The sequence below is a fragment of the Bombina bombina genome, chromosome 1 (assembly GCF_027579735.1).
Source record: "Bombina bombina isolate aBomBom1 chromosome 1, aBomBom1.pri, whole genome shotgun sequence".
Lineage (NCBI taxonomy): Eukaryota > Metazoa > Chordata > Amphibia > Anura > Bombinatoridae > Bombina > Bombina bombina.
Genome location: NC_069499.1, coordinates 133838471 through 133858702, shown reverse-complemented (window position 1 = coordinate 133858702; position 20232 = coordinate 133838471). Strand labels below are relative to the sequence as shown.

The window sequence follows — 20232 nt, the reverse complement described above, 5'->3', positions numbered from 1 at the left end:
GTCAAGTAGATGTACAAGATCAGAGATAACAGTAGCATCATCTTTATCTAAAGTACCTTCTGTACTATTAGTTTGTTTCCCTTTCATTATGGAGGACAGGACTACCTTACGGGCAAAGAGGTGGAGATCTTTAATCACAGTGAATTTGTCCAGTGAGTTTGTTGGACAGAACGTTAGGCCCTTTTTAAGTAAACTTATATGGGCATTGTTTAGAGGAAAAGTTGACAGGTTGACTATTTGTAGTTCATCACTACCTTTTTTGGGGGGATCACTCAAAAGTCCTCCCTGTAGTCCCGACGTGTTCTCATCCTCGGTCCTGCCCCTCTCCTCCAATTCCTCCCCCTTCTCTGGGGTCTGCCCCGTTCTCTTGACATCTCCAGAGAGCTTTGATTTTTGTCTGTGTCTTTTCCTCCCTCCCCGTTTCCTTTCTTTTTTACCTGTCCTTTGGCCCCTTCGTTTTTTGATGACTTATTTTCACCTTCGGCATCAGAACAGTCAGTGCCGGAGTCATAAGAATTTTTATTCAGGTAATAAGTGTATACCTGGTTCTTCTTATAGTCATCTTGGTCCCTGCTCAATTTCCTACATTTTCTTTGTTTAATTTCTTGTTGTAATTTAGAAACCAGCTCTTTTGTTTCATCGTTTAGTTTCGAGAATTTTGAATCCCCCTCAAAGGAATTGACAATCCTTAGGGCTTCATCTATCTCAATTTTAATCTTTTCAAGTTTCTTAATATCTTTATTAACCATTCGTTGCATGAGGTCAAGAGAACAGTCTGATAGTCTCTCATTCCAATCCTCCATAAAGTTCTCCCCATCCTCATCATCACCCCTCATGTGCATTCCTGGATCTAAATGTAACCGTAGTCCCCTAGGAACAATTTTCTGTTTTATATAGTTTTCAAGACTATATTTCTCAGCCCTCATTCTTATTTGTTTAGTCAATAAATTTTTGTATTTCTTAAAAGCTCCATATATATTCGATATATCATCTCCATCACTACTAATATTATGCTGAAGGGATTCACCTAGTTCAGCCTCCCATTGTTCGTCTGAGACTACAAAAGCCATCCTTCAATTCAATCTGCCAATTCTCCTTAAGAAGAATAACTCAATTACTTAGAATAACACAAAAAACCACCTTATATAAATCAACTTAGTAACCAATTAGACAACCAAACCCTGAGAAGCACAAATGTCTGCGAGAGAGCGAGAAATACTCGGCACACAGATGATTGTTGTATCAGTGGATTTTGACACTAGTGAACTTACCTTCCTAGATGTAAGAATCAAGAAAGAAGGAAAAATTTTGGCTACGGAAATTTTTCGAAAGGCTACTGCCACTAATAATATTTTAGAGGCATCTAGCCACCATCCAAAATCCCTTATAAGGGGTATCCCCGTGGGACAGTTTCTACGCCTGAGGCGCAACTGTTCGAGCCTTAATAAATTCGATGCACATGCTGTTGAAATGTCCAATAGATTTGAAAATAGAGGGTACTCCAAACGAAACCTAAGATATGCTCACAATAGAGCTAGGAGAACAGACAGAGATACACTCCTCTATAATCCAACTCAGAAAACTGAAGAGCAAAAAGTGCGCTTTGTAACCCAATTCAACTGCCATTGGGACAAAATCCGTACTATCCTGGATGAAAAATGGCAGTTCCTTAGAGCTGATGAGTCAATTAGAAAAATTGTTGGGGAAAAACCCTCTCTGGTACCCAGGAGGGCTCCAAATCTCAAGGATAAATTAGTTAGGAGTCATTTTATTAAAAGTCCTAGTGAGAAAAATTGGCTAGAAGAACAAAGAAAAATAAAAGGATGTTTCAAATGTGGACATTGTGTGTTCTGTAAATTTATTGTGCGCACAAAAACATTCGCTACTGATTCCACTATCTATCCTATAAAACAATTTATAAATTGCAAGACAGAAAATGTAATTTATTTACTTTCCTGTTGCTGCCCGACTTTCTATGTGGGAAAAACAAGACGAATGCTGAAAGATAGGGTCTCTGAGCACAGAGACGACATTAAAGCAGCAGAAGATGGTGAAATCAGAAGTGGAGTGGCTCTCCACTTCATGAAACACCATAAATGCAATCCCCAGGACCTAAGAGTAACAGGCATTGAACACTGTTCCCTTCTTGGTAGAGGAGGAGACATTGATACTATACTACTTAGAAGGGAAACAGAATGGATCTATAAGCTACAGACCCTTATGCCCAAAGGGTTAAATGAAAAATTTGAAATTGCTGCATTCCTCAAATAAAATGACCACATTGACTTTAAAATCCCTATAAATTTACTATGCAATATATACAAATTAGGGTTTCTCTTCAATCTGACTCTTCACCTTAGAATGACTTACAATATCTGCTATTTAAAGGAATGCAGGTTTGTTCAATATGATTACTCTTAGTTATATTGAACATAATTTAATATATTTTCACCTTGTATTTAGGAATCAACAAACATATTTATCTTTACTTTTATACTATGTAGAAATCCCTTAAACACATGAATCGAGGGATCAACAGTATGCATGTAAAGCCTTTAATTTGATGTAGCTTAAAAACATGGACGAAAAAGGTTTTATTTTAGCATACACTGCAATAATCCTCTTAAGAACCATGGAAAAGTAGGTCTTTCTCTTCTATTCTTATATTTATTCTTATTTTTCCTTTCCGCATACATCTATACATAATCCTTTTTTCCTTAAATGTTGGTTCTTTGGAGTTGCTTTACATAACTTATTATTTTTCACTGTGTATATATATTCACCGTATCCGCTTTTATCTATATAAATGGGCTGCGGCTCAGAAAATGCTTATTATTGGCTACTACTGCTACAGGTATCCTCCTATAAGCTTAAAGAAGGAGGTATATATTGCGGCTGCAATGGAAATCAGCATCCGCTTTTGCCCTGAGGAAACCCCTGTGCTCTCTGGTTGTCACGTGGGGGGTGAAACGTACGTCGGCAGTGACGTAAGAAGTGGAGACGGACATGCACGAAGGACAGATCGCTGTGGCGTCTACGCTGTGCTAGAATGTAGCATGTTTGAATTGAAATCTATCTACACACGGAAACCATTTGGAAGTTCTTTTACAGAAAGCAAAGACACGGTTGTATAATTAACTGAGCGTTTACCATCTGATTTTTCAGCTCATTTATCTGGACATCCGAAGGTGTTCTAAATGCACCATCTGTATACACAGTTCCTAGTTATGGGACATGCCTAAGCCCTGAAAAGGGTGACCACTACCTGTGTACACGTTTGTTTATGCTATTCAGATACTGTCATGTATTAAATGAGTTGTAATGCGCTGTAATTCATTTCCATTTTCTATACAACTGTAACAGACCGAAAAAGAGTTATTTTGGGAAAGTTTTAACATAGATCCAGAATCAATATTATTCATGACACCGGATACCTTTATATTTGGTGGTGCCCGCTGAATACTGGAGTTGCTATATACTATCCCCATAACCTCTATTGGTCTTTGGAAATACTGTTCAACTAGTACATGTATATTGTATACTGCTTAATGCTATTAAGTTTTCAACAGTTAGTCTGTATACACTGGGGTTAAGAAACATAGATCCTGATATGTGATAACATGACACCTGATACCTCTCATTCAGTTGGTGGTGCCCGCTGTTACAGGTGTTGTTTTTTCTAGCCCCCTACAGACTATACTGTCCTCTATCAGAAATAATTTTGAGGATGTTTCCTGCACAATTTGGCCAAATTTAGGTATAGTGCACATGACTTAAGCATTACATTTTTTATCTTAAAATATTGGTTGTATAAATTCTCTATTTGTTTATCTATATACATGTGTTGTTTTGACATAGATCCTCAATGATCACTATGGTGGCGGATTTTACGCTTACACGTAACCACCCTCTAGTGGAGGTGTTGTCAATTTAAACAGTCGATACCTGTTTGCTCTTCTGGTTTCATTCTGTGTGAACTACAATAAAACTGCACAGCCAAATCTGTGCTTGTGCATTGGTCCAATCACGCTTCTTGACTCATCGATTCATGTGTTCTTTAATTTAGTGGTAACCTTCTATTCAACTTTAACGCTGGGTAGCATATGTGAATGTGGGGAATGAGTATATATCTACACACACCGCTATTTTAGCGGAGCTTTACAATTTTACAAAGCTAATTAAAAATTATATAAAAAAATATGTGCTGTAATCCCTGTCTATGCATTATAACAATCTAATTGCGGTTGTTGTAGTATCTCCCTTTTTGATAATGATTATCTAAATGCTTTTGGCGCCAAAAATGACGCCACATCCGGAACGCCGAAATTTTTGGCGCAAAATAACGTCAAAAAATGACGCAACTTCCGGCGACACGTATGACGCCGGAAACGGAAAAAGAATTTTTGCGCCAAAAAAGTCCGCGCCAAGAATGACGCAATAAAATGAAGCATTTTCAGCCCCCGCGAGCCTAACAGCCCACAGGGAAAAAGAGTCACATTTTTGAAGGTAAGAAAAAATGATTAAATCAAATGCATTATCCCAAATATGAAACTGACTGTCTGAAAAATAAGGAAAGTTGAACATTCTGAGTCAAGGCAAATAAATGTTTGAATACATATATTTAGAACTTTATAAACAAAGTGCCCAACCATAGCTTAGAGTGTCACAGAAAATAAGATTTACTTACCCCAGGACACTCATCTACATGTTTGTAGAAAGCCAAACCAGTACTGAAACGAGAATCAGCAGAGGTAATGGTATATATAAGAGTATATCGTCGATCTGAAAAGGGAGGTAAGAGATGAATCTCTACGACCGATAACAGAGAACCTATGAAATAGACCCCGTAGAAGGAGATCACTGCATTCAAATAGGCAATACTCTCCTCACATCCCTCTGACATTCACTGCACGCTGAGAGGAAAACCGGGCTCCAACTTGCTGCGGAGCGCATATCAACGTAGAATCTAGCACAAACTTACTTCACCACCTCCATCGGAGGCAAAGTTTGTAAAACTGAATTGTGGGTGTGGTGAGGGGTGTATTTATAGGCATTTTGAGGTTTGGGAAACTTTGCCCCTCCTGGTAGGAATGTATATCCCATACGTCACTAGCTCATGGACTCTTGCTAATTACATGAAAGAAACACTGCATTCAAATAACTGCCACTGACCCCCTATACTTTGAGCCTCGAGCTTGGCCTGATATGACCCAGTGAGGCTTAAATAAATACATTTTAATAGTGCGCCATGCAGACCATTTCTTACCGGGTCAACACGTTCATTTGCCAGACGTCAATCAGACTTGTTCTTTTAGCATAGCACAGCAGCCGCCACATTTACTTTTTCTATCTATTAACGCTTACCCTCCTAACTATACTATACAGCCATATCCATTGGGAGAGTATTCAACCATGCTTTGGATAGGCCAATTGTGTTGTCGTTCAAAAATCATCTACATTGATTGGTTGAAATCGATGTCCCTCAAGATCCAATCCTGTAGCACTTTTTGTGTCCGACAATCAGACTGTTTAATGACCTGCCCCTTCACACACTGCGGTAGATAAAGCGGTATCCATAGCAACCATACTTGACTCGCGCCCCAGTGTTGATTTTGCGTAACTTGACCACATAATTTTGATCACATTGGCCGCGAGCTACCAGCAGCGCCTTCGGAAGCCATTAAACTTATTGACAGTTTCTGTTGATAAATATTAGATATATCAATAAATGTAAAAATTTAATAAAACAAAAAGAAGGTTTTTCCTAAAATAATTTTTTTTCTTCATATCTTGTATCTCTGTTTTATGACCTACATAACTCCTGTTTCTTTCTCACTACAGGTGATCACATGTAAGGAGTGAAGTTGTAAAGTATTACTTTTATAGTGTTAGGTCGGATTACCATAGCAACAAACTTGTTAAGGTGACATTTTCAAGAAATCTGATGTCAGATGAAAGTGTTGACACAATATGAACTTACATATACACGAAAAGACCGACTGCCCTCACTGCGTAAAATATTTAAATGGAAACCTGGTACTAAAATGGAGACATAAACTACTTTTATCTGTCGGCAACTTTATATCACCATTTGTAACGACTCAGTGGAAACAAGCCCTTAGTATGGTAGAAAAGAAAAAAACTTATTTTTGACAGTGAAAAGTTGTAGATCTTTAAGAACTCATATATCTTTAAGAACTCATTGAGTTAACCCCTCACTGCATTATTACGTCTACTTTTGTTCATTCTTCAAACTATAATTACGTATAACCCCAACCTTCAATATCTTTAAATTAACACAGTCTGTGACCATGAATACTAACCAACAACAATACATTCTCATGGCTAACCTGTATCCATCAGCCAATCTGATTACCCTTCTCCGCAAACAAAAGTTCTCTGGAGGAATTGTCTAGGCAGGGGATGTAAGAATTTAGTAGGTGAGATTGTGGAGAGCTATGTTAATTAAATGGTAGGTGTGGTATCTTGAAATGGGGAGTCATATTGGGGAATAGTTAAAAGTAACAGGACATTATTGTGATTATGTTGACGTGGCACTTTATTGCAAGTTTGTGGTTTAGGTTAATAATTGCAGTGAGACAAGGGGCTTTGGGTACATTACAGACGGTACCAGTGTTACAGCCCATTAATGGCCCGTCATTAGGTTATTAAAGGGCAAGGAAAGTCAAAATTAAAGTTGCATGATTCAAATAGAGACACTATTGAATTCACTTATATTTTCAAATGTGCTTCCTTCTCTTGGTATCCATTGTTGAAAAGAAAAAAAATACTCACATCTCCTACAATAGTGGGAGCTAGCTGCTGATTGGTTCCTGCACACATTTTTCTCTTGTGATTGGCTAATGAGATGTGCTCATCTAGCTGACAGTAGTGCAATGATGTTCCTTCAAAAAAAGGATAACAAGAAAATGTGGCAAATTTTAATAAAATAAGTAAATTGGAAAGTTGTTTAAAATTGTATGTTCTATTCAAATCATGAAAGAAAATTAAAGACCTACAAAGTCTGCAGTTTTCTGAATGAACACATAGGGGAGCTAGCTTATATGGAATCATTTAAAAATGTGTTCTGACTCTAACAGCATGAAGTTAAAGTAAGAGGAATGACTAAGGCACTGTCACCACAAGTACAGGCTGTCAGAGGTTTTTCTATCCTCCTATTATACACAGGAAACCTCTTAAAAGTACTGCAAATATATCACATGGTTTCTGTTGTGTGGTACTTGACCTTTTATGTCGTCAAGCTCCGGCCCCTTAAACCCACAAAACACCCCCATACCATCCTTCCAACAACAACCCTCATAAATAACAGACAACAGACTTAGCTTTGGTACAAATTGGCCGCAGCCCTTTATTCAATAAAACTTTGTAAAAACTTTAATAACTCGATAAATAAAAGTGCAAATAACTGTAAACATTTTACACATCAACCAACAGCGGTGCTAGTCCTTCTTGATTTCCATATCTTTTAACTATGGCCGTAATTCCTTTTACTGGACCCAACCGTGCAAGTGGTTGGGCCCGTCAGCGATCATCCATATAAGGAACCCCGTGCCCTTAGAAACCCCCATCTTGAATTCCCCCATGGGAATGCAAAATACCACCACACTTAACCATTGGCCATAATTGTTCTGTAATTTAAGGGCTAGCACCCCCGCCTTCCAACTGCGACAAAAACCTAAAATGACAAATAAAAACACGCCTCTCACACAAATATCAGGGACGGGTGGGAGGGAGATGTTTTCTCTACTCCTACAAATAACAATCTGCTGGTTTTCCCGTTCAGCCCACATCTTTAACACTTTGCCTACAGCTCCTCCTATAGCACCTCCTACCCCATATAGGGCCTCTTCCTCCCAGGTCAAAGCTCCCTCCATCTACGCTTTGCTGCCTACAGGAGCCACTTGACCTTTTATGTCGTCAAGCTCCGGCCCCTTAAACCCACAAAACACCCCCATACCATCCTTCCAACAACCACCCTCATAAATAACAGACAACAGACTTAGCTTTGGTACAAATTGGCCGCAGCCCTTTATTCAATAAAACTTTGTAAAAACTTTAATAACTCGATAAATAAAAGTGCAAATAACTGTAAACATTTTACACATCAACCAACAGCGGTGCTAGTCCTTCTTGATTTCCATATCTTTTAACTATGGCCGTAATTCCTTTTACTGGACCCAACCGTGCAAGTGGTTGGGCCCGTCAGCGATCATCCATATAAGTTTCTAAGGAACCCCGTGCCCTTAGAAACCCCCATCTTGAATTCCCCCATGGGAATGCAAAATACCACCACACTTAACCATTGGCCATAATTGTTCTGTAATTTAAGGGCTAGCACCCCCGCCACCGACTGGCCTGACGCCTCAGCCCAGTCCCGCCAACCCTCCAACCGCACACAGTGCCTCCTTAAAATTAAAGATAAACAGCTGCAGACCAAAGTCATTCAAATGCCCCCCATCGGGCAGATAGAACTCACCCACTCCAACCTCAGCTAAGTCTGAGTAGTCCACCACCACACCAAGTTTCTGCACAAATGTCCCCATGATCCTATTTACTAGACCCCATGAGCCGTCGATTAACATCCCCTTGACAAATTTTCAAGCATTCAACACTTAAAGAATACACAGACACCTTATGTTTGAAAAATACTGGCCACAGCCCGTTTAGTAAATAACAAGTTTAAAAGACACCAAATACATAACTCCTTAACCATGTAAACTCAGCCAACTATGAAGATGCTAGCTCCCAAACTTAATTCACTAACCTCCATTTACTTGTTGACCGGGCCGTATATAAATTCACCTGGACTTAAATAAGCCCGTTATTTTTTTTACAAACCCCAAGCTCCAAGGAACACCGTGTCCAAGAAGCTACTTAACCTGCTCGCCCACCCCATGGGGAGGCTAACCCACCACACATTGCACTCCACGCATAAGGCTGCAACCAGCTTGTTCAGCTCCTGCCTCCTGGTAAGGCCATAATGGAGCCATTCCATCCTCCAACCAATCTCGTAACCATGGTAGACCATACAACGGTTAAACCCTGGAAAAGCTCCCAAAAACTTCCCCAAACCACCTTAATTTTACTCACCAGGCTTCCCTGAGTCAACCAAAATCATTACCCTGGCCTGGACCACTAGTACCCCCCTATACTGGAACAATTCAGCGTAAACCACCACCGGCGGCAACATGCAAGCCAATATGGGGGCCCCGTACTCCAAACCCTCCAATAGTATTGCTGCTTATCAAAAACCCAGGCTGGAGGCCCTCCTTCTCAACCAGAGCCGCACACCAGGGACAAATAATTTTAAATCGGCCCACTACCCACATGTTTACCAGACCTACGACAATCTGAACGGAACAACCATAAACAAATGAAACACCCAAATACTAGACACCCTCCAACAAAAGAGCCTAGAATAACCTCCGCTTACCCACACCTTTTGCCACCAAACTCCCTACAGCAGCTTCAGTGGCTGCCCAAATTCTCAAGGAAAATGGACACTTCGAAACCGTGGTAGCCACGTGCCACATAACCCAGCAATATATCCCAGGTGACAAATCAGCAGGAGTCCCATCCTCCACAACCCTTGTAGCAAAAAAAAACCCCAACACCTGAATTGACACCATCTCCAATGCCCCTAACTTAAATCAATTCATTCCATTCCGCTCAAAATTTTATCATAGGTGAACCCCGTTTTCGTGCTATTGAAGCCACACCGGGAATACTCTCCCCCACTCCGTTCGCCCATGGCGAGAACTCCAAGGAGCGATGCCACCAGAAATTCGAAAATGCAATGGCCAGTGAGTTATAAAACCAGGGATGTGTATCGCTCCCATCAACCCATGGAAACACAGCCATTGCAACCCAACTGCCCTAACCATTCAATGACCGTGTGATTAGGGGTGGGGGGGAGCAGATACTATGTCCCTGCTGACACCACCCCCCAGCTGTCAGTGTGGACAACACTGACCCATACTCAAACATGGCCACCAGCACTGGAATAACTCAAGAAAACTAAATCATCACCCATTCTACCCTTTCCATTTTGCTGGACATTTAGGCGTGCACTAAAAGAACCTCATCTCCGTCTGTAATCAAACCTTTGACCCCCAGTGCTCTGCACTCCATTATAACAAACATAACAGTAAAACTAAGAACATAATCACTGATGGCAGGCCTTCCAACTTATCAATGCTAGGTATCCCCACAATCTTCAGCCATTCTACAACATCATCCCTGATGCATGACAGGCAAGGGTATTGGCAGGCCAGGCAAATAGAAACCCATACAGGATAACAAGTCTCACCTTTGCTCCTTTATGGCTCATTTACGTACATGAACCAGCTGATTCCATGTATTAAAGTGGACATATACAGGTGTCTTTATCTTATCTGTAGGTATAAACAGATCTCATTACTGTATCACATTGTGTACATATACATGTGTCTTTACCTTATATCTGTAGGTATAATCAGATCTCATTACTTTATCACATTGTGTACATATACATGTGTCTTTACCCTATATCTGTAGGTATAATCAGACCTCATTACGTTATCAAACTGTGTACATATACATGTCTTTATCTTATATCCGTAGGTATATTCAGATCTCATTACTGTATCACATAGTGTACATATACATGTGTCTGTATCTTATATCTGTAGGTATAATCAGATCTCATTACTTTATCACACTGTGTACATATACATGTGTCTTTATATGATATCTGTAGGTATAATCAGATCTCATTACTTTATCACATTGTGTACATATACCTGCGCCTGTATCCCATATCTGTAGGTATAATCAGATCTCATTACTGTATCACATTGTGTACCTATTGGCCACAAACTGATCCCCATACTTGTATAGAACAATGTGAAATTAACACTTTATTACCCCATCTCCTCCTTACCCCACTGGGAGTGCAATGTCCACTACAAGCTATGTCAACACATTTTGGCCTTGATGCCAAATCTAAGGATGGTTGGGTATACTATAGTGGAATTACCCTTTTACATCAACCTATATAAGGGTAATTGAAATACGTGTGACAATTCAATACATCCCACCAGGCAGAGTGGACCCCTGGTAAAAACCACAGGTGAAAAAACACCCTGAGTAAAATGTAAAAGTATGTTAAATACTACCAATAGGATCCGACGCCGACCCGGAAATCCCCTCACCAGAGGAAATACCACAATCATATTAGTGATCTCAAAGCAGTAAATTCATAGTTGCAATGCAAGATCCGAGTATCCTCCGAAAGAGGGCGATATCCAATCGCCATACACATATATATATCATATTATCCACATCATCAGGTATATGCAAAGCACCAACAGAGCTTGCAATGCTATAAAGTTAGTCTGAACCCAAGGTAATTTTTTTTAGAGATCAAACTTTTAGAGGGTCTGCACAAAGTTTTACTGCTGCAGTCTACCCTTAGGAAGATGATCTACAACCCTCTTGGCTTATGCTAAAACTGTACCCTATTATTGTCACATTATACTACCTAACATAAGTAATGGTGCCACCGACAGTGCTGTGACCCCTTTTGTAATGAAAGAGATTGTAACATATGAACTCCCATACACCGTACAATGAAAGAATACCCACCATATCATGACACACATCCTTCAGAGGAATAAATTGGAAAAAACCTTAAAGAATAATTCTCAAATGAGAAATGATTGCATGGACCATTTGTCTAATGTACATATTAAATCCTATAAATTATAGAAATACATTTATATGACAACACATACACATGATTATATCCACCAAAGGAAAGAAAACATAAAATTATTTTAAAGGCACAGACTACATCATAATTTCCATTTTTAAAAAACAAACAAACTAGATAATCCCTTACTTGTTCCCAAGTTTTGCAAAAAGCCAACTGGAATAAAATGTGTTACCTTTGTGATTATCTTATATCTAAACCTCTGCAGGCAGCTCCCTTATCTCAGTGCTTTGCCAGACATGCAGATTGGCCCTCATTGCCAACTCCTAAATACCTCCACGGGAGTAAGCGCAATGTTATCTAAATGAAACCCAGTATGTAGTTCTGTCTAACTGTGTCAAACTTTCAAATTGCTCTGAGCCAAGAGGTGGTTCCAATATTTCAGAAAATTAGTTTGAGCCCACTTAGGTTTAGATTTTCAACATTACCAACAAGGGAAAAAGGCAAATCCAATGATAAACTTCCACTAGAAAGTTGTTTAGAATTTCAAGTCACATCCAAATCAAGAAATGTAATTATTTTGGCAAAACTGACCCTTAATGAGATTATAAGCAACATACAGTTAACCACCACTAGATGGCAGACAAAACAAATGAAATCTTAGAAAATAAGCAAAACTGTCCTAAGCCCTGAATGCAGAGCAGAGTGAAACCAGCACACCATGACAATAAGTAATAAAGTTAAACTGACACTGTATATAATATGTATATCCCCTTATTGGTCCAAACCAACATGGAGATAAAAAACAACAAAAACGAAAAACTTCCCATCTGAAAGAGAAAACCTCCTGGTAGCATAGGGTAGCATACCCCATAAGGAATATCATCTACCTCCCCTTAATCAGCCACTGTTTTTATTTTACTAACTAAATGCAACAAATATATACCCCCCACTGATCCAGCACAGAGCGATATCGCGCCAAAAAGGACCAGCGGCGGGAAGGTTAACCCCCGCCCCTGGATCTCACATAGCAAGTGCTCCCCATACAGTCAAGCACAATAAACCTGAAATTTGTCCCATAACATTTAAGACAGTATGCAGCACCATGCCCAATGTAAAGAAAATCCCCTATGACACGCACCCACATGCACAAGTATAGCAGCCAAACTAATAAAAGCACTGCAATGGCAGCGAGTGTTTATGTCACCATTGAGAATAAAAGGGGGGCATGTATCCCACGTGTCAGTAACCAAACTGTAAGCTAGTGAGTACCAGGCAATCTAAGGGAAAAGAGGGGAGCATACTCTAACTGTAACAACAAGCAGAGCTGCATGAAATCAATTAGGAGCCGTTTCTGTCACTGGCCCCTCAGTTAAACAGCTCTGTATATCCATAAAGGCAAATGGTCTGTGCAGCCCTAATGCCCCCAGAGTCACTACTGCAAATACTGGTGCACCTCTAGCACGCAATCAAACACCCCAAATCATCAGACTGCAAATACCCGTGTCCTATGTCCCAGCACTAACAACCCCATGCACGCCACTAACATCCTCTTACCGCTCTCAGTCTGCTGCTCCAAACTAATCCTGTGAGAGACAAGACAGACTCTCTAGTGCTGCAAAGGCTGACGCTGCAGATTCAAGCACGGACCCAGTGCAGGGAAAACCCCTCCTCATTAGAGACAATAAATACCTCGCATATCAACTCAGCAGTTGAATGGAAGCAAACTGTGAAATGTCCCCTTATCAGTCAGGCACTAAAGGCAGAAAATACATTAACAGCCGTGCCTGTGAGGGGAATAACAGACAGTCATCCTAATCTAAACTCTGCCAACTCAGATACTGTCCCCGAGCTCAAGGAGTGGGATTAACCCCTAATGTGCTTAGACCCTCTACCCATGAAGGATAAGCAATTACCTTAAGGGCTCCAGCTGCAGGGGCAGGATCATGACAGACAAGACAAAAACTTCTTGCTGTCATGAAGAAGATGTTTTCTCTACTCCTACAAATAACAATCTGCTGGTTTTCCCGCTCAGCCCACATCTTTAACACTTTGCCTACAGCTCCTCCTATAGCACCTCCTACCCCATATAGGGCCTCTTCCTCCCAGGTCAAAGCTCCCTCCATCTACGCTTTGCTGCCTACAGGAGCCACTGGTGTTCTTGTGCTATAACCCAAAACATAAGGCTTACAGAATACAATCTAAGCTTCGTGTTTAAGAATAATCTAAGCAGGGTAAGCTCTAACTTGTACATCCTCCTATAGAGATAATGCTGAAATTCACAAAACATTATTTAAACAAAAATATAAATTAATATTACATATAAAGTACCATATAAACAATTTCTGGATTGTTTCCTACAAATTCATATCTTCACTTATGGGTGCAGGAAACAATAGAGAGAGGGAGAAATCTCCAAAGTTTTTTTTAACAGGAGGTACAATTGTTTATCCACAGAAGAAATGACAGGGACCTTTCCAGTATGGCACTTCCAGAAAGAGTTGTTACTTTTAAAGTCTGTTTCTTTGCTTCTTGAGAAAATGTGATACTACCACAAAATGAGTCAAACCAATGCTTTGTGCTCAATAAAAGTAGCTAATGTTTTGTGTGTATTACTAGCACAAAAACTGATGAATGCAATAAAAGTATCTAATGTTTTGTATGTATGTGTGTTACTGGTACAGAAAAAGTGTATATATGGATATTGGTCAGGTCCGAGGTCTAATGAGGACATATAGCTGACATAAATAGGATGTTTGGGACTTTGATCTCCTGTGGGTCTAGTGCATATCCCAAATCTCATTAGTAAGATACAGTTGTCATTGGTGTGATTTTGCCATTTAGCTGATATAAAGCATAAGCAGTATACATCGGTCTGGTCTAAGGTGTGATATTGCCATATAGCTGGCATAAGGTATATGCAGTAGACATTGGCCTGGTCTGAGGTGTGACATGGTCATATAGCTGGCATAAATGATATGCAGTAGGCATTAGTCTGGTCTGAGGTGTGACATGGTCATATAGCTGGCATAACGCATATGCAGTAGGCATTGGTCTGGTCTGAGGTGTGACATGGTCATATAGCTGGCATAAATCATATGCAGTAGACATTGGCCTGATCTGAGGTGTGACATGGCCATATAGCTGGCATAAAGCATATGCAGTAGACATTGGCCTGATCTGAGGTGTGACATGGCCATATAGCTTGCATAAATGATATGCAGTAGGCATTAGTCTGGTCTGAGGTGTTATATTGCCATATAGCTGTACCATATTACGAAAAAAGGGGGGAGAACTGTCACTAGTTAAGTAATGACTGGAATAAATGGAAATAAATTTCCGGTGCTAACCCACCAATTAATGTACAAGGAAAGAAAAAGAGAGGTAAGGTGACCTCTCTTCTAGCAACTCATTCCTAGTCTAGATTTTTAATCGTTATAATTAAAATACAGACCTCCAATATCAAAAAGTACCTAAATTAAACTAAGTCTCATCATCCCCCTGTTTCCTGGCCGATAACAGCTCCCTCGGCTTCAGGTGACAGGGATAATGGACTACTAACGTTTAAAACCACACAGTGCACCTAGGTGCACAAGGCATACAAACTAGTTTCGGCTATAATGTCAGCCCTTCTCAATGTAATTAGACAAACCGAGGCCCCTTTAAATAGCACTCAGTTACATCTAAGAACCAATCACATACTGTGTGATGAAGCCTCCCACTTGATTCACCAATCGCTCTAACTTAGGAGGGTGTGCAAAAATGCGGTATTCTGGTTGGCTAAAATGGGCCGTTAATCCTATTGGTTATGATGCGCCATGGTATTAGTGATGGGGGTTTTGTTTATATCACGTAGCATGATCATATCAGCCCTCAGTTACTAAAGCGTGTGTTATTTAGAAAAGGAAGGGTCTCGGACCAAACATGTATTGAGCCATACCAGTACTGTGTTATCTAGGAACAATCACGAACAATCATAATGTACAGTGTGCCTCTCTGCCACAGCATTTGCATGTGAACATGTAAAGATAAACTGGCATATCTTAAAAAGCGATGATAAACTCAAGACACTATTATCTAATAATCCCTCATTCACTTTTAGACGTGCCAATAATGTGATGGACAGTTTAACCAATAGTCACTTCAACAGGAATAGAAACAAAAAAACTATTTACCAAGGCTCTACCCCCTGTGGACATTGTAAAACATGCCAGTATATGGTCAAAAAGGATACCATCACTGATAGATTTTCCAAGAATTGGAAAATCAAAAACTACATTAATTACCAAAGTGAAAATGTTATATACTGCTTATCTTTGTCATGTAATATAATCTATACAGGAATGACAACACGTAAATTGAGTACTAGAATTACTGAACATTTAAGCAACATTCGCAAAGCACTGAAAGATGCAGAAAAGGGTAAACAATTAACAAGTGTAGCCAGACATTTCCTCCAATGCCATTCTGGTAAAACCACCTCATTCAAATGCTGGGGCCTGGAACAGATTAAACCTGGGATTAGAGGGGGAAATAGGGAGAAAAGCCTGCTGCAAAAAGAAACAGGCAGGCTGGATTTTCAAACTCAATACAGTCATACCATATGGGATGAATGAGGCCAATCATTTCTGGGTATTTCTTTAAGGACTATCCCCCTCTCAATTTTTAACAATTTTGCTTTGTTTGTTTCTCGCTTTGTGTAACTTTATCTTTTTATATAGATGTGGGATATATGAATCCTAATACCTTATTATAAGGTATTCTTATCAGTATGAATATATCAAGGCTTACTTGTATGATCCCCTAACTGATAGAGGAAATTAAGTTCTCTAACTGTCAGTATATTGGGGTATCAACTCAATTGATTCAAGTAACTGATAGTAAACATTCGCCAATGGCCACTGATAGTAATTAATCAGTACACAAAGGCTTATTTGTTGATAGTTTCTAACTGATAATATTCTAATGGTGTTTGCTGCCGCCCATAGCACTATTCTTACTCATATAATCCTTTCTATTACTGTATAGCCTTCTTTATGTTTGATTATTTCTATCATGCCTTATTCAAGTTTATCAATTGTTGAATTTGGATCAATGGGTACCACCTAGCCATGTATATATAACACATATTGTTGGTACAATCTCCATATAACAAGTTTGACCAAATTAACGATGTATTAAGAATCTATGATATATGTGTTTTCACACTAAGAAGGTGCAATGAGTATGCATGTGATCTAATACGTACTATTAATACATATGGGGTAGGACAAACTTATTACAGTACAGGCTAGATATACGCAATAAGTGTCTCACACGTAACGCTGTGGCAGAGAGGTACACTATATATCACGACTGCTTGTGTTTGTGCCTAAATAACACAGTACTAGTATGGTTAAACATATGTTTGGCTCCAGATCCTGTTGCCAATAACATGTTGTGAGCATACGCTTCAGTACCTGAGGGCTGATAGGATATTGACATGTAATATAAACAAACCCACGTCACTGACTCCTGTGGCACATCATAACCAATGGGATTATTGACTCATGTCAGCGAACAAGAATAAGGATGCCGTATTTTCGCAATGCACATTTCACATGCAAATGCTGTGGCAGAGAGGCACACTGTACATTACGATTGTTCGTGATTGTTCCTAGATAACACAGAACCGGTATGGCTCAATACATGTTTGGTCCGAGATCCTTTTCTAAATAATACACGCTTTAGTAACTGAGGGCTAATATGATCATGATACGTGATATAAACAAAACCCACGTCACTAATACCATGGCGCATCATAACCAATAGGATTAACGGCCCATTTTAGCCAACCAGAATACCGCATTTTTGCACACCCTCCTAAGTTAGAGCGATTGGTGAATCAAGTGGGAGGCTTCATCATACAGTATGTGATTGGTTCTTAGATGTAACTGAGTGCTATTTAAAGGGGTGGCACCTGGGCCTCGGTTTGTCTAATTACATTGAGAAAGGCTGACATTACAGCCGAAACTAATTTGTATGCTTTGTGCACCTAGGTGCACTGTGTGGTTTTAAACGTTAGTAGTCCATTATCCCTGTCACCTGAAGCCGAGGGAGCTGTTATCGGCCAGGAAACAGGGGGATGATGAGACTTAGTTTAATATAGGTACTTTTTGATATTGGAGGTCTGTATTTTAATTATAACGATTAAAAATCTTTATTTTAACTATTAAACTAGGAATGAGTGCTTATAAACCGCCCCTTTGAGGTCACCTTACCACTCTTTTTCTTTCATTGCCATATAGCTGGCATAAAGCATATGCAGTAGGCATTGGTCTGAGGTGTGATATTGCCATATACTGTAGCTGGGATAAAGCATATGCAATAGGCATTGGTCTGGTCTGAGGTGTGATATTACCATATTGCTGGCATAAAGCATATGCAGTAGGCGTTGGTCTTAGGTGTGATATTGCCATATAGCTGGCATAAAACATATATTTAGTAGGCAGTGGTCTGGTCTGATAAGTGATATTGCCATATAGCTGACATAAGGTATATGCAGTAGACATTGGTCTGGTCTGAGGTCTGATATTGCCATACAGCTGGGATAAAGCATATGTAGTAGGCATTGGTCTGGTCTGAGGTCTGATATTGCCATACAGCTGGCATAAAGCATATGCAGTAGGCATTGGTCTGAGGTGTTATATTGCCATATAGCTGGCATAAAACATATTCAGTAGGCATTGGTCTGGTCTTATAATTGATATTGCCATATAGCTGACATAAGGTGTATGCAGTAGACATTGGTCTGGTCTGAGGTCTGATATTGCCATACAGCTGGGATAAAGCATATGTAGTAGGCATTGGTCTGGTCTGAGGTGTGACATGAACAGAACAAAGCAATATAGGAGAGCGCACTGAAAATGGCGGGTTTTGCTAAATGTCAAGCTGAATGAGATATGATTTAGTAAATATACGCAATTTATAGCTCTAGTGACAGCTTTAGTGCTAATTATAACTCTAGTGACGGCTTTAAAGTGATACTAGGTGAAATGTGACTAATAAAAACAAAATATCAAAGAATAATTTCACATATTTTACTAAAAAATTGTAAATGGTAAAATAAAATAAATGAATTACATAATAATTCATAAAAAATTCAATTGTTAGTACAATAAAATATTTAAAAAACTGCAAATAGATAGCTAAAAACTTACATTTGACATGCTAAAGAAATAGGTTGCAACTTTAAATTATTATACTGCAGTAAAAGTAAGTCATGTTCTTTACACGTGTTAAATGACCTGACCAAAGAGCACTATGGCTTTAGAGAAGTGTAATCTTCTGAAGGTACACTTACGAGTAAGAAATTAAGTAGTAAAACGTAATCTTACGTGTCCTATGGTTAGGGGTCTCTGATCTGGTCTTTTTCATTGGCTGACATACGGCTGTGATTCTCCAATCCGATTGTGTGATTAAAAACTCTCAATATCCAAGAGTATTGAGTGAGATACAAGGGCTGTTTCCAAAAGTTGATGCTGCCCACAATTAGTGGGATTTTCTTAGGTAGCAGGAAATCCGCAGTTTATTCTGCATATAGGACGAATACTTTCTTAATCAGCTCCACAGCGATTTGAGCCCAAATCCTCTTCTTGGGTCGCTCTGCTGATAGTGGTGGTATTGGTGTTTGGATTTGAACAGCTCCTCATCGATTTTGTCCCTTCTTTAGTGGCTTTTGTAGAGGGGTCGCTCTGCTGGTCAAGATGCGCACTGTAAAAACGATCTATGCATTTCAGCCATGGTGGCTTTCATCATTTGATCACATGATAAAAGCCACCCTGGCAGAGATGCATAGATCATTTTTGTTCACCTACAGACCTGAGGAGGACCAGTATATTTTAGGAGTAGCTTGGTTTGAGAACCATAGGATTGATATATCTCATATTCTTTTTTCCTGAGGTTTGACATGGCCATATAGCTGGCATAAAGCATATGCAGTAGGCATTGGTCTGAGGTGTGATATTTCCATATAGCTGGAATAAAACATATTCAGTAGGCATTGGTCTGGTCTGATAAGTGATATTGCCATATAGCTGATATAAGTTATATGCAGTAGATATTGGTCTGGTCTGAGGTGTGATATTGCCATCTTGCTGTAAGAAAGCATATCCAGGAGGCATTGGTCTGGTCTGAGGTGTGATATTGCCATATAGCTGGCATAAAGCTGTCAGTATATTTATGAAAATCTTAGTAGTGCTATCCAAATAATATATAAGTTTATGGCAGGGTTATAAACACAATCTTAAAATAATTTTCCTTAAAAATTGAAACCCTAATCAACCATGCATCTACTAGACCATACAATTAATATAAATATCTGAATTCTTTTATTTAGTTAATATCCATAAACATATTGAAGTATATTCGCAATAAAAGGAAATGAAACAAAATTTATATGCGTTAAAACCAACTCTTAAGATATGCTATCCTTCTTACAAAACCCAGAAAGATATACCTTCACAATTCAGCCTTTTATT

The 20232-nt window shown here is 39.3% G+C and overlaps 1 protein-coding gene and 1 long non-coding RNA gene across 3 annotated transcripts in view; one reads left to right on the top strand and one right to left on the bottom strand.

Annotated features, from left to right (window-relative positions):
- Nucleotides 1–20232, top strand: part of LOC128644938 (uncharacterized) — a 102436-nt gene that overhangs the window by 30319 nt on the left and 51885 nt on the right. The window lies entirely within an intron of this gene.
- LOC128644939 (uncharacterized) lies at nucleotides 6850–13379 on the bottom strand. The gene is made up of 3 exons (XR_008400062.1): nucleotides 13271–13379; nucleotides 10331–10415; nucleotides 6850–6905 (listed from the first exon to the last, which is right to left on the bottom strand). It is a non-coding gene; the product is annotated as an uncharacterized LOC128644939 (long non-coding RNA).